The sequence below is a fragment of the Micropterus salmoides genome, unplaced genomic scaffold (assembly GCF_014851395.1).
Source record: "Micropterus salmoides isolate LMB-PRFRI ecotype aquatic unplaced genomic scaffold, ASM1485139v1 Ms_hic_scaffold_2, whole genome shotgun sequence".
NCBI classification, from domain to species: domain Eukaryota; kingdom Metazoa; phylum Chordata; class Actinopteri; order Centrarchiformes; family Centrarchidae; genus Micropterus; species Micropterus salmoides.
This window is the reverse complement of record NW_024041150.1, coordinates 36013756-36025239: the sequence shown is the minus strand read 5'-3', so window position 1 is coordinate 36025239 and position 11484 is coordinate 36013756. Positions and strand designations below refer to the sequence as shown.

Here is an 11484-nt window from a genome sequence, read left to right as displayed (position 1 = left end):
CCTCTCATGGAGAGAACAGTGACGTGATCCTCACCACACCTGAAGGTGGGTCAGTGAGCTGTTACCATGGTTACCATGTAGAAATAGTGCATCACAGGCCAACTGTTGCCTCATAAAGGTTGCACAAATCTGATATAAAGGAAAAACATTGTTTTAGTAGCTACTTCAAAATGTGCAACATAAACCACTGCACCACCTGGTTACTGTGATAATAACATGTTGACAAACACTCAGCATATTTACTGAGATTAATTCACTATAACAAGATAACAAGCAATTTCCAAATCTCTGCAAACTGATTTTAACACTGTATCAACATGAAGGACAAACAGACAGTTAGTTGAAATTTGAGACACACAGTGAAAAACTAAGGAAGCAGAAGCAGCTTATAGTCAGACTGTTCAGCAGGTTTTTGGTAAATTTTCTCTACAGTGTCACCATCTGGCCAAGAGGTGTAACTTCTGTTAGGTGACTGGTTGCTGTTAAATCATCTGATTGTTTATTTAGTTTCTCATTGTCTCTAAATTGGTATAAATGTTGTTGATGCGGTGGTCCAACACTGCTGAGTTGATGCTCCTGATATCAGACACAAACACTGGTTTTCTATCTGCATGCAGCTGTAAAAGAAACACCAGGAGGGCCGGAGGAGGAAGAAGACACATCATATGACTGGAAGAACGATAAACTACTCAAGAAGCTGTAGCTGGTGGACTTCTGTTAATTGCTGCTGTAATAGCTCTAGTCGCTGCAGCTGAAAGATGTGTAGCTACACTCATTCATCGAGTTAAAAGAAAGTAAGTTTGCGCTTCTGTTTTTAAAATCGATCTATTTCCTCTTATGATTGTCTGAGTCGTTGTTTGCACTTAATTTTGTCTCATGTCAGTCTCACAGGTCAAGACCAGGATAGACGTTCCCTCGCTGAGCTTATCAGAAAGATCAAAACCAAGTTACATCCACAACCACAACTGCTGCTCCAGTGTGAACGGATCCAGACCACAAGTCAGTCTGGTCCAAGATGTCTGAAGGAAGCAATGTGATGAATATAAAGTTCCTGTCAGTTCTTCTTCATGGTAAAAGTTTCTGCAGGTTGATTCTCACTGAAGCATCTGTGTGCTCTACTTTTAGCCAAGTTACTAATCACACAGACTTGAGTGCTGATCATTATTCTCACTTTACTGTAGTGGTGTGTATTTGTAAATATTTTATTGAGTCATACAGTAACGGTCATTTCTATGTGAGTGTGTTGCCCCTCGAAACTTGAGTCAGACCGTCCATCACAGTGAGCATCATGTCTGAAATGTTTCCACTGCATCACGACTCAGCAATAACTAAACTGAAACACCAGTAAGAGACATGAGAGGAGCTCCAGCTGAGGCTCTTTAGAAATACAGACTTGGACAGATTATAGCTGTGAAGAGTTGTACTCTGGGTAGGATGGCCTCCTCTGGCCACCTGGGCTCTGTCACTGGTACACCTTCATAAATAAGGCAATTCTTGGTCTGCTGCCGAGACACCTGTGTGTACTTATAATGCAGAAAAGTAACACGTGAAACTCTTTGGGTTCTCAGGACTTCTTTATGCTCTTTGTGCCAAATACCCGTACAGAAACAGGACAAAACGCCTGTCTTGGCCAGGTCACCGTTATGAAAGAGGTTCTTAATCTCAATGGGACTCTCCTGGTTAAATAAATGAAGAGAGATCTGAGTGGAGCATTAAGCATAAACTATTTACCCAGCATGCACCTTGATCCAGGCCTGACCACAAGTCAGTCTGACAGAGACTGAAACCTGACTTCACCAACAAGGTCTTCTGAGAACAGTTCAGGCTCTAAACTAATCCACAGCAGCGTTTACCAACAGGAACTAACGTGAACAAAGACTCACAGAGTGTGCAGCATGTTTAAGTCTCTGCGTGTTGATTTCACTGCAAACTGAAAAAAAATGAAACCAGCAGCAGCCTGGAGGAGAAGACAAACATCCAACATGTGACGTTAGGACTTTGAGTCATCCTGTTTTAATCTGACGTTTATGTGCTGTCAGAAAAGATGTTTTACAATAATTAATAATGGTTACATTTCAGATAGATTTTAAGCATCATTCAAGTATTAATTTGCTTTTTGTGTGTATTTTTGTTATTTCTGCTTTTATACAAAAGTATTTCATCCTTCTGCAAAGCACTTTTGACTCTTTGAAGTGGCCCAACAATAACTAAACTGAAACATCAATAATAGACATGAGATGGAAACAATGAATCCAGCATAAACACATTAAACATGCTTCTTTAGAAGCAGACAGAAAGTTTTATTTTTCTGCAAAGCACTTTCTAATCTATGAAGCATTTTCTAACCTGTTTGTAAACATAAAGTTTGACTACTGTTTTCCACTGTGTGAAAATATCCCTTGCTATTTTTATGTAATTTGACTGTAAGAGCATGGAGGGACTGTGTTTTACAGATGTGTAACAGACTGTATAAACTTTATAAGTGTTTTTCTGTAAACAGACGTTTTCAGGGACTTTTTCAATGTATTTTCAACATGACATCTGAATGTTTTCATTGACGTGGTGAATTTGTCTAAACCAGTATAAGCTCTGTATTTTTTATGAAGATATAAATTTCTCAGTTGACTTGATCTAAAATAAAGTCCAGCAGGTAATCAGGCAGCGTCTGTTCTTTGTGTCCTTCAGACTGCAAACAAACACATCACAGATTCTGCAAAACATCAATAATAGATCAATAATAGATGTTTTAGAGGTCGTTCATGTGAGAAGTGATCAAACTGACCAACGAACGTCTTCTGACAGCTAACAGACGTATTTGATGAAATAAAATCTCCAAATAATGACCTGCTCAAACTGCAGGAGGAGAAGACAAAATTATTATTCAGCTGTTTAGTCAAATCATCAAGTAGAGAAGCGGCCAGTTCACTGAAAAACATCTTCTATGCAAAATTTTAGATTAGATTAAAGTCTTTATTGTCCTTTCCAGGAAATTTGTTTCAACCATCTACACACATTACCTCACATCTACACAACAAGAACATACAGAACAACGTGCACTTTATACACAAATTGACTCCAAAACCAAAACATACCTTTTACTTAGCAAGTACTCTTGTTGAGTAGTGTTATGGCAGACGAGATAAAACTCCTGCTATAGCGAGCCTGTTTCCAGGCCAGGGAGCTATATCTACGTCCTGATGGCAGCAGAATGAAAAATGTGTTGAGAGGATGGCTTTCCTATTGAGGTCAGAGAGGTTGGAGGTGGGGAGACCAAATATTTTGGAGGCATTATTTGTGATGCGTGTAAATTTGTTCTTATTGGTCACAGTGAGTGAGTTTTACTTAGAAAAAAAAGTATACATTTATTTTGAATATTTATTGGATATATTGTAAATTAAAACAATGCCATTAAAAGTGTTTTAACTGTGATAGCCAAGCTTTTTAAATCCCAGAATAAGACACAGAAAAGTTTCACTAACAAATGTTTTTACAGCATTTAATGAATGAACTAAAAAAAAAACTTACATTACCAAGAAAACATGCACTATATTATTTATTAGAACCGGCAACCTTAATGTAAACAATGTAGTGGATCAGCCAGTGTGGATTTGTTCATTTTATATCAAATATATTTGGAGATCCCAAATTCTTTGTCTCTCCCTGAGGGAAAGAGGAGGGGTGCTGAGATATCAATCCTCAACAGTCAGCTGAAGCGACCCCAAAGGGTTTGCTTTCCCTAAGTGCGGTTTTGGACAGTTCGATCATAAAACTTGCAACCTTTGGTGCAGCCGAGATAAGACTCGGTGCCTGACTGTTAAAATGACAAATGCTAACACTAACCAGAAATTAACTTTCTCCTGAACAGCCTATCAGAACTCTTTTAGGAGGGAGGGCAGGAGACCCTAAACTGCCCCTCCACACACGTAACCATGGCAACTGTCCTTCCTCTTTGTTTAATGACCTCACATCAAAGGATATTCTCCTCTTCAAACCCAGATGTGAATTGGTGAGAAACTCCAGCTGGAGAAAGGTCACAGTCCACATTCCTTTGTGTGGACAAAGAAATACTGTCTCCTCAAAACTTGCATTACCTTGTTTAATTAAATAATCTTTGTAAAGTTACTAAACGGTTCTCTCCACTCCATTAGAGTAGCTATATTACTGTGTTGTTGCTACTGAAAAGAAGAATCCATATAAGTTAATTTTGCAGTGTTTTAATTTGGAGCAATGATTCCTGATATTCACATTTAAGTGATATGTCTATGAAGATTCTCAGTCATCCAGGTCATAGTTAACCAACGAAGGTTAAAATCAAGGGCAACTGGACGTTTCGTCCCTCATCCAAAGGACTTCTTCAGTTCTGACTGACTGGCAGGGAAACTCAGCTATTTAACCTCAGTGGGGTCGTTGACCCGGGTCATCGATACTGCTGGTTCGTTAGTGTTCCTTGTTGCTGTGACGAAAGTCGTTACAGTCGTTAAGACTACCTGTGGCCAAGACGGAACGACCATGGGTGAGGGACGAAACATCTTCCAGTATCTTCAACCAAGTCCAGTTGCCCTTGATTTTAACCTTCGTTGGACATTTGAGTGATGTTTTTAACTAATGCTTTATTTCCAGCTCCTTCTAACTTCTTATACTAAATTATATATAACCGAAATGTATCCTGTGTTAAATAATTAATTTCCCCAGCTCCTGAGCAAATGATTGTTTAAAGAAATAATCATTTGCTATCTTCAGTCTCTTCATGGAATCAGAGTTCCCCCAAGAGGACAAAATAAGTATTACATGCCATCGTTCTGAAATGCTGTTTATGATGTATAATTGTCACTCTGTATTTATCCGTTCGTAATCTAATGCCATGTTCATATAACTTGCTTATATTCTCCAAGTAAGAATGTGTAACAGCCAATATTATCCAGGAAGCTAGTTGAGTTCCTTTCATCTGATGTGATTTCTATGAAATGCTAAACTTAATGTTTAACTATTGACAGTAACTTAATAGTTTCCCTTTTATCAAATGCTTAAAAACAAGAACGGTATAACCGTTTGACATTAAAGGTTTGATTGTGGGAAGATATTTGATTAAAATACGCACCAATAGACTTTTAAAATAGACATTAAAACCAGTGACAAGGCATGATGACCAATAGTCTGTTAATCCATTAGCTTTGATCCTTAAAACTCCTAGACAAATTTAACCAAGCTAATATTATCTAATTGCTTTCATTAGTTCTCTTTCTCCCTATGAATCAAATTCTTCCCACAATAGAACTCAACATTCTCATTGTTTGCCTCATGTTTGTTTAGCCATTGTTTATTTCTTTGATGTGTATTTAAGCGCATTTATTTCACCTTATCTAATATCCAACGAAGGTTAAAATCAAGGGCAACTGGACTTGGTTGAAGATACTGGAAGACGTTTCGTCCCTCATCCGAAGGACTTCTTCAGTCAGTCAGAACTGAGGCATCATTGAGATTTAGCCGTTTAGTTGGTTCAGTCATTGATCACTGTGTTCTCCCACCAGCTGATATCAGTCATTAGTCTTGTGTCTGCTGATGGATGTTGTTACAATGCACTGCCTTTCATAATGTTCTGGTTATAATGTGTACATAATGTAAATAAATCCTTATTTTTGTGAGAGAAGTTGTTGTGACATTTCTGTGTGTGAGACAGAAGCACTAAAACAGTTTATCAATTATCAATCAATTATATTAAACTTCATTAACACTCCAGTTACAAACTTGACTGGTTACATAATTTTTTTTTTTTCTTGCAAAAATCATATTGTGGAAAATGAAAAAAAAAAAGTAATTTTCTGACAAAAATGAAAATACATTATTTAAAAAGAAAATTCATTCAACTTGGACAATTCATATATTTACTGATTTAGCTTCAAGACATAGCAATCATCAACCCTTTCAACCCTTGTTGAACAAATAACAAATAAGCGTCATAAGAAAAAGTTTCAACATTTGATCCATTGATGAATAAACAAGAAAAAAGTGTCACAGATATATTTAACAGAGTTTTCTCGACTTTGGGGTTATGAGTTTTACGTAAGTAAAAGTACTTCTTCCACCACTGCAGTACACTCTGAACATTTTTTGAAATTATCTGTATAATAAAGAGACCAGGTTATCAGACCTCGCTGATACTTTAACAGAACTCATACTAATACTCTGTACTCTTTGTACCAACAGTAAATGTCATTACTCTTTTGGTGTTTCCTCCTGAATAACGTTGGCTAAAAACTTTGCAGCTGTGGCTCAGGTAGGGTAGAGCGGTCGTCCACTAATCAGTATGCACGTTGAAGTGTTCTTGGGCAAGATGCTTGGGCAAGATGCTGAACCCCAAATTGCCAGTGAATTTGTGTTAATGTGTTAATTTCTGTTAATTTCCCTTAGCCGCTGCTCATTGTGTGAATGTGTGTCAATGGGGTGAATGTGATGTAGTATAAAGCTCCAGAAAGGTGGGAAGACTAGAAAATCAATATACAAGAACAGAGCATTTACCATTTTAGAAAAATATTGAGCTGAAAAATAAACAAAAATATTTATGACCCATTTTTGAAGATTTACATCTTCAGCAGAAACAAACGGCTTTGGACTGAGAGCATTGACATGCAGGGAAATTCAGGAAGTAACCAACAAACAGGACCTAAACACAATCTGTGATGTAGGTGAATCCAGATTTCTTCTTTCTCTAAACTCATCAAACTTCAATCTCTTGTCAATATTCAGTTTGTAGTAGTCGCCATGGTGAATGACAAACCCTCAGAGCCAGTATAAAGCTGGATGTTTGTAGCACGCAGACATTTTAAGGTACTCAAAAGTATTTTATTATGAATTAACTTTGACCCTACATTTTTGCAGCTGAAAAAATGTGTTCAAATATTTTAGAGTCTGATGGCAACAAACATTATGAAAATTGTGACAACCTTGAGTCGACTTACCAATGTTTAGTGAGATCTCTTTAACCAACCTTGCAGAATCTAGTGGTCATCTTGCAGAGGTACTGGCCTGAGTCGTCAGTCCTGACTCTGGACAGATGAAGTCTGACATATCCCGTACTGAGAGCGTCTTTGTCACACTGCACCCATCTTGCAAACTGCACTTGGTGTCGCCCCTCAACACAAAAAACATTCCTCTGTGACGTTGATGTTTTTCTCTGCCTGATTGTTCAAAGCCATGAGGCTCTGCCACTACTGAGAGGAAGAGAAGGAGAGAGAGGAAGGAGCTAACAGTTCACACTGGTCAAATATACACATAGAGTTAAATCACCAACTGTTAATCCATAAAACCATCAGAGTATCTTAGTACCCTTGTTTTCTGAAGTTTAACCATACAGTGTATTCATTTTCAAATCCTGTAAGCTGGCATGAACAAAAGAGGACACACGCTGCGTACAAACATCTGCACCTACCACACCTTTCAGTCGTGCAACAAGTGGAGAGATAAACATGGTTACAGATAAACCTTAAAAAAAACAATATTAAGTATATAAAAAGTCCCAGAGGAATGTTTTTGAAAACATGGGTCATGAATGCACAGATATGACTCCCCTCCTGTATTTGCATTATACAATCCACACTAGCAGTTCAGAGAGGTTGTAGGCTAGACACAGCAGTGCTTTGAGCTAAATGCTAACACCAACATGCTAACATGTTTTGGAGACACGGTGTTGACCATGCTCACCATCTGAGTTTCGTGTGTTACCATGCAAACAAGCTAATTAGCATTAATCACAAATTACATTTCAGGCTGATGGGAATGCAATGGGTTTTGCAGGTATTTGGTCACAAGTTAAACGTTTGACCTGATGATGGCGCCAGAGGTTAAATGGTCACCAAACTTGTTACACTTCATCCTCAGGGGGACATGAATGTCTGAGGATTACCAAAATAAGTAGGATAAATCTACTGGGCATCATGAACAATGTCAAGTGGATCCATCAATACTTGAGATATTTCTAACTTTCTAAGGTTGTTGAAACACCCAGATTACAGAGAACAAGATCTCAATGTATGTGAGAGTAGTGAAGTCAGTTACTGAGGCTGATTGTACACCCATCATGTGTCATAAGCCAAGATGAAGAGTCACAATGACTCAGCTTATGAACAAACAACGCTAGAGGAGAAAATCTTTGCATTACGATAATAATAAATAACAATACTAATCAAATACAGAGAAGCCTACTTGTATAGCAATTCTCTTAACAATTTGTACAGTATATGGATTACAGATGACACAGTGGCAGCATGATGTAGCCTCTGTCAAGGGAAAATAAAAAACCCATCAAGTCAAGACAAAGAGTCACAATGACTCAGCTCATGAACAAACAACGCTAGAGAAGAAAATAGCTCACTTGCCACTTTCAGTTCATGTTCTGGCTAAACAACATGGCTTGGCTTAAAAAGTGGAAAGGTCAAGTTTAAACATAGTTTTATTTGTCCCCTTGGGAACATTTGTTTTGAACTCCACACTACAGCACACAGGCAGTAAGAACACAGGCAGTGGCACACAGCTTTGAACAGCAGACAGGAGGTAGGCATGCTACCTTCCTGCCACATCTGAGTGTGAGTGGGTTTTTATTACCGTTAATGATGATACTGAAAGCAAGGCCCACAAGGTTGCGTGAAAAAAGCCTCTCCTTTTTGCCTCTCTCTCCTGTGTTACAGGAGAGAGAGCTGTTAACTGATCGTACGGATTCAGTGATGTATCTTCTACATGAAGGTGTTGAGGTCCCAGAGTCTCAGGATGAACAGTTTGTAGGACGAGTCCAGTGTGACAAAGACGTCCTCAGAGAAGGACGAATCAGACTTCATGTGTCCAGACTCAGGACTGAGGACTCGGGCCTGTACCTGTGTGAAGTGCTCACAAATTACGGCGGCAACTATAATGAATGCAGACTCATTGGTACTGGTAGGTTGACTCAATAGATAATTTTTTTCAATGGAAACTGCTTAAGATATTCTGCTGCAGTAATCAGTGCTGGATTGACTGGGCTGCTGAACTAGACTCTACAGACATGTTGTATGGACACAAACTAACATGTCTGTTTGTCTGAGCCGTCCACCCAGTACCTGTCTCGTGAGTTTTTAGACTTTGAAACATTATAATATTTAAATGAAATTCTATCACCATTTTATGAGTTTTAAAAGCAGCATGAGTCTTGTTTGTTTAATCTGTAAATAAACTGAAGCGTAAAATCACAGCATTATGTGGTGGAGGAATATTACTTGGCCGGCAGCAAGATAAGTTTGCCGGCTGCTGGCTGTAGTTTCATATTTTGTATGAGAGAGGTATCAATTTTCACATCTGACTATCGGCAAGAAAGCCAATAAGTAATGTATTTTCCAAAATGTCAATTTTCAATTTCAACTTCAACTGGTAAAATGACTCCAGGAACAAAAGCACTGTGGAACTTTCAGAACTTTAAGAACTTTGTGTAGGTTATAATTTTTTTTTATTTTTTTTTTACTTTGACACCATCCTCTAGTACCAAGCAAAAATAAATGTCATCAAATTAATTTTAAAATACTACAGTCCAACAAAAGTCAACACACAATCACCAGTTTTTAGATCATTTACCATTTACAAGGTTTCAAACCTTTAAAACAAACTAATGCACTGGGAGAAGATGAAAAATTGTGAAAAGAGTGTTGCAGTTCTGAAGAAGGAAAACTCAAATACAAAATAATGTTTGCAGAGATTTTATTTTTTTTAACACTTTAAATCTTTGATTTGATCGTTTGATCTTGCAAAACCTTTGTTGTTCAATTTTGAGTTTTCAAACATTCAATTTCAGAACTTTGCTTTAGTTTTTAAACATGGCAGGATATTCATCCTTCATAGTTCCCTGGCTTGTTGGCTTTTGTCGCTCATCTGTGGGCCGATCACTGGCTGCTGTAATAATAATAATAATAATAATAATAATAATCTTTATTTGTAGAGCACTTTTCAAAAACAAGTTACAAAGTGCTTTAACAGGTGTACAGACAATAATACCCAAGAGACAATAATACAAAAACAATACAAGATAAAAACATGAAAACATTGAAAAGAGTAAAATACATGTTTAAGATAAATATAAAATTAGTAAAATACAACAAAATAAAAGGGATAAAATAAAGTCAAATAAGAGATCAAACAAATGTATATGTTATTCATGTGATGAAGAAACATTTTACTGAAGGAGAAAACAAAAGAACCAGCACATTAAGGAGTTTTCATATTTACAGCATTATCAATTTCATCTCTAAGAAGCTTCTTGAAGGAGTTTTTATTAGTTTAGAAATGTCAAAATAGGACGTGCACAATGGAGAAGAGGTGTTCAAAGGTCTCATCAGAAATATCAGAAATAATATTTCCCTTTCGGTTGGAGGATCTCTAAACTGAGCCGGTTGTTCCAGTTTTCAGGAAGCGTTTTCAGAGGCATCATTGAGATTTAGCCGTTTAGTTGGTTCAGTCATTGATCACTGTGTTCTCCCACCAGCTGATATCAGTCATTAGTCTTGTGTCTGCTGATGGATGTTGTTACAATGCACTGCCTTTCATAATGTTCTGGTTATAATGTGTACATAATGTAAATAAATCCTTATTTTTGTGAGAGAAGTTGTTGTGACATTTCTGTGTGTGAGACAGAAGCACTAAAACAGTTTATCAATTATCAATCAATTATATTAAACTTCATTAACACTCCAGTTACAAACTTGACTGGTTACATTAATTTTTTTTTTTTCTTGTAAAAATCATATTGTGGAAAATGAAAAAAAAAAAGTAATTTTCTGACAAAAATGAAAATACATTATTTAAAAAGAAAATTCATTCAACTTGGACAATTCATATATTTACTGATTTAGCTTCAAGGCATAGCAATCATCAACCCTTTCAACCCTTGTTGAACAAATAACAAATAAGCGTCATAAGATAAAGTTTCAACATTTGATCCATTGATGAATAAACAAGAAAAAAGTGTCACAGATATATTTAACAGAGTTTTTCTCGACTTTGGGGTTACGAGTTTTACGTAAGTAAAAGTACTTCTTCCACCACTGCAGTACACTCTGAACATTTTTTGAAATTATCTGTATAATAAAGAGACCAGGTTATCAGACCTCGCTGATACTTTAACAGAACTCATACTAATACTCTGTACTCTTTGTACCAACAGTAAATGTCATTACTCTTTTGGTGTTTCCTCCTGTTTGAATAACGTTGGCTAAAAACTTTGCAGCTGTGGCTCAGGTAGGGTAGAGCGGTCGTCCACTAATCAGTATGCACGTTGAAGTGTTCTTGGGCAAGATGCTGAACCCCAAATTGCCAGTGAATTTGTGTTAATGTGTTAATTTCTGTTAATTTCCCTTAGCCGCTGCTCATTGTGTGAATGTGTGTCAATGGGGTGAATGTGATGTAGTATAAAGCTCCAGAAAGGTGGGAAGACTAGAAAATCAATATACAAGAACAGAGCATTTACCATTT

General features: G+C 37.1%; 2 long non-coding RNA genes across 2 annotated transcripts in view; both read left to right on the top strand.

Moving 5' to 3' along the window:
* LOC119912458 overlaps window positions 1-654 on the top strand; it is a 29118-nt gene extending 28464 nt beyond the window's left edge. The window contains exon 4 of the long non-coding RNA XR_005446159.1: window positions 618-654. This is a non-coding gene — a long non-coding RNA (uncharacterized LOC119912458). The remainder of the gene's footprint in view (window positions 1-617) is intronic.
* A 384-nt stretch (window positions 655-1038) lies between these two features.
* On the top strand, window positions 1039-2658 carry LOC119912461. Its single transcript, XR_005446162.1, has 2 exons — window positions 1039-1070; window positions 1844-2658. It is a non-coding gene; the product is annotated as an uncharacterized LOC119912461 (long non-coding RNA).
* Window positions 2659-11484: the final 8826 nt, after the last annotated feature.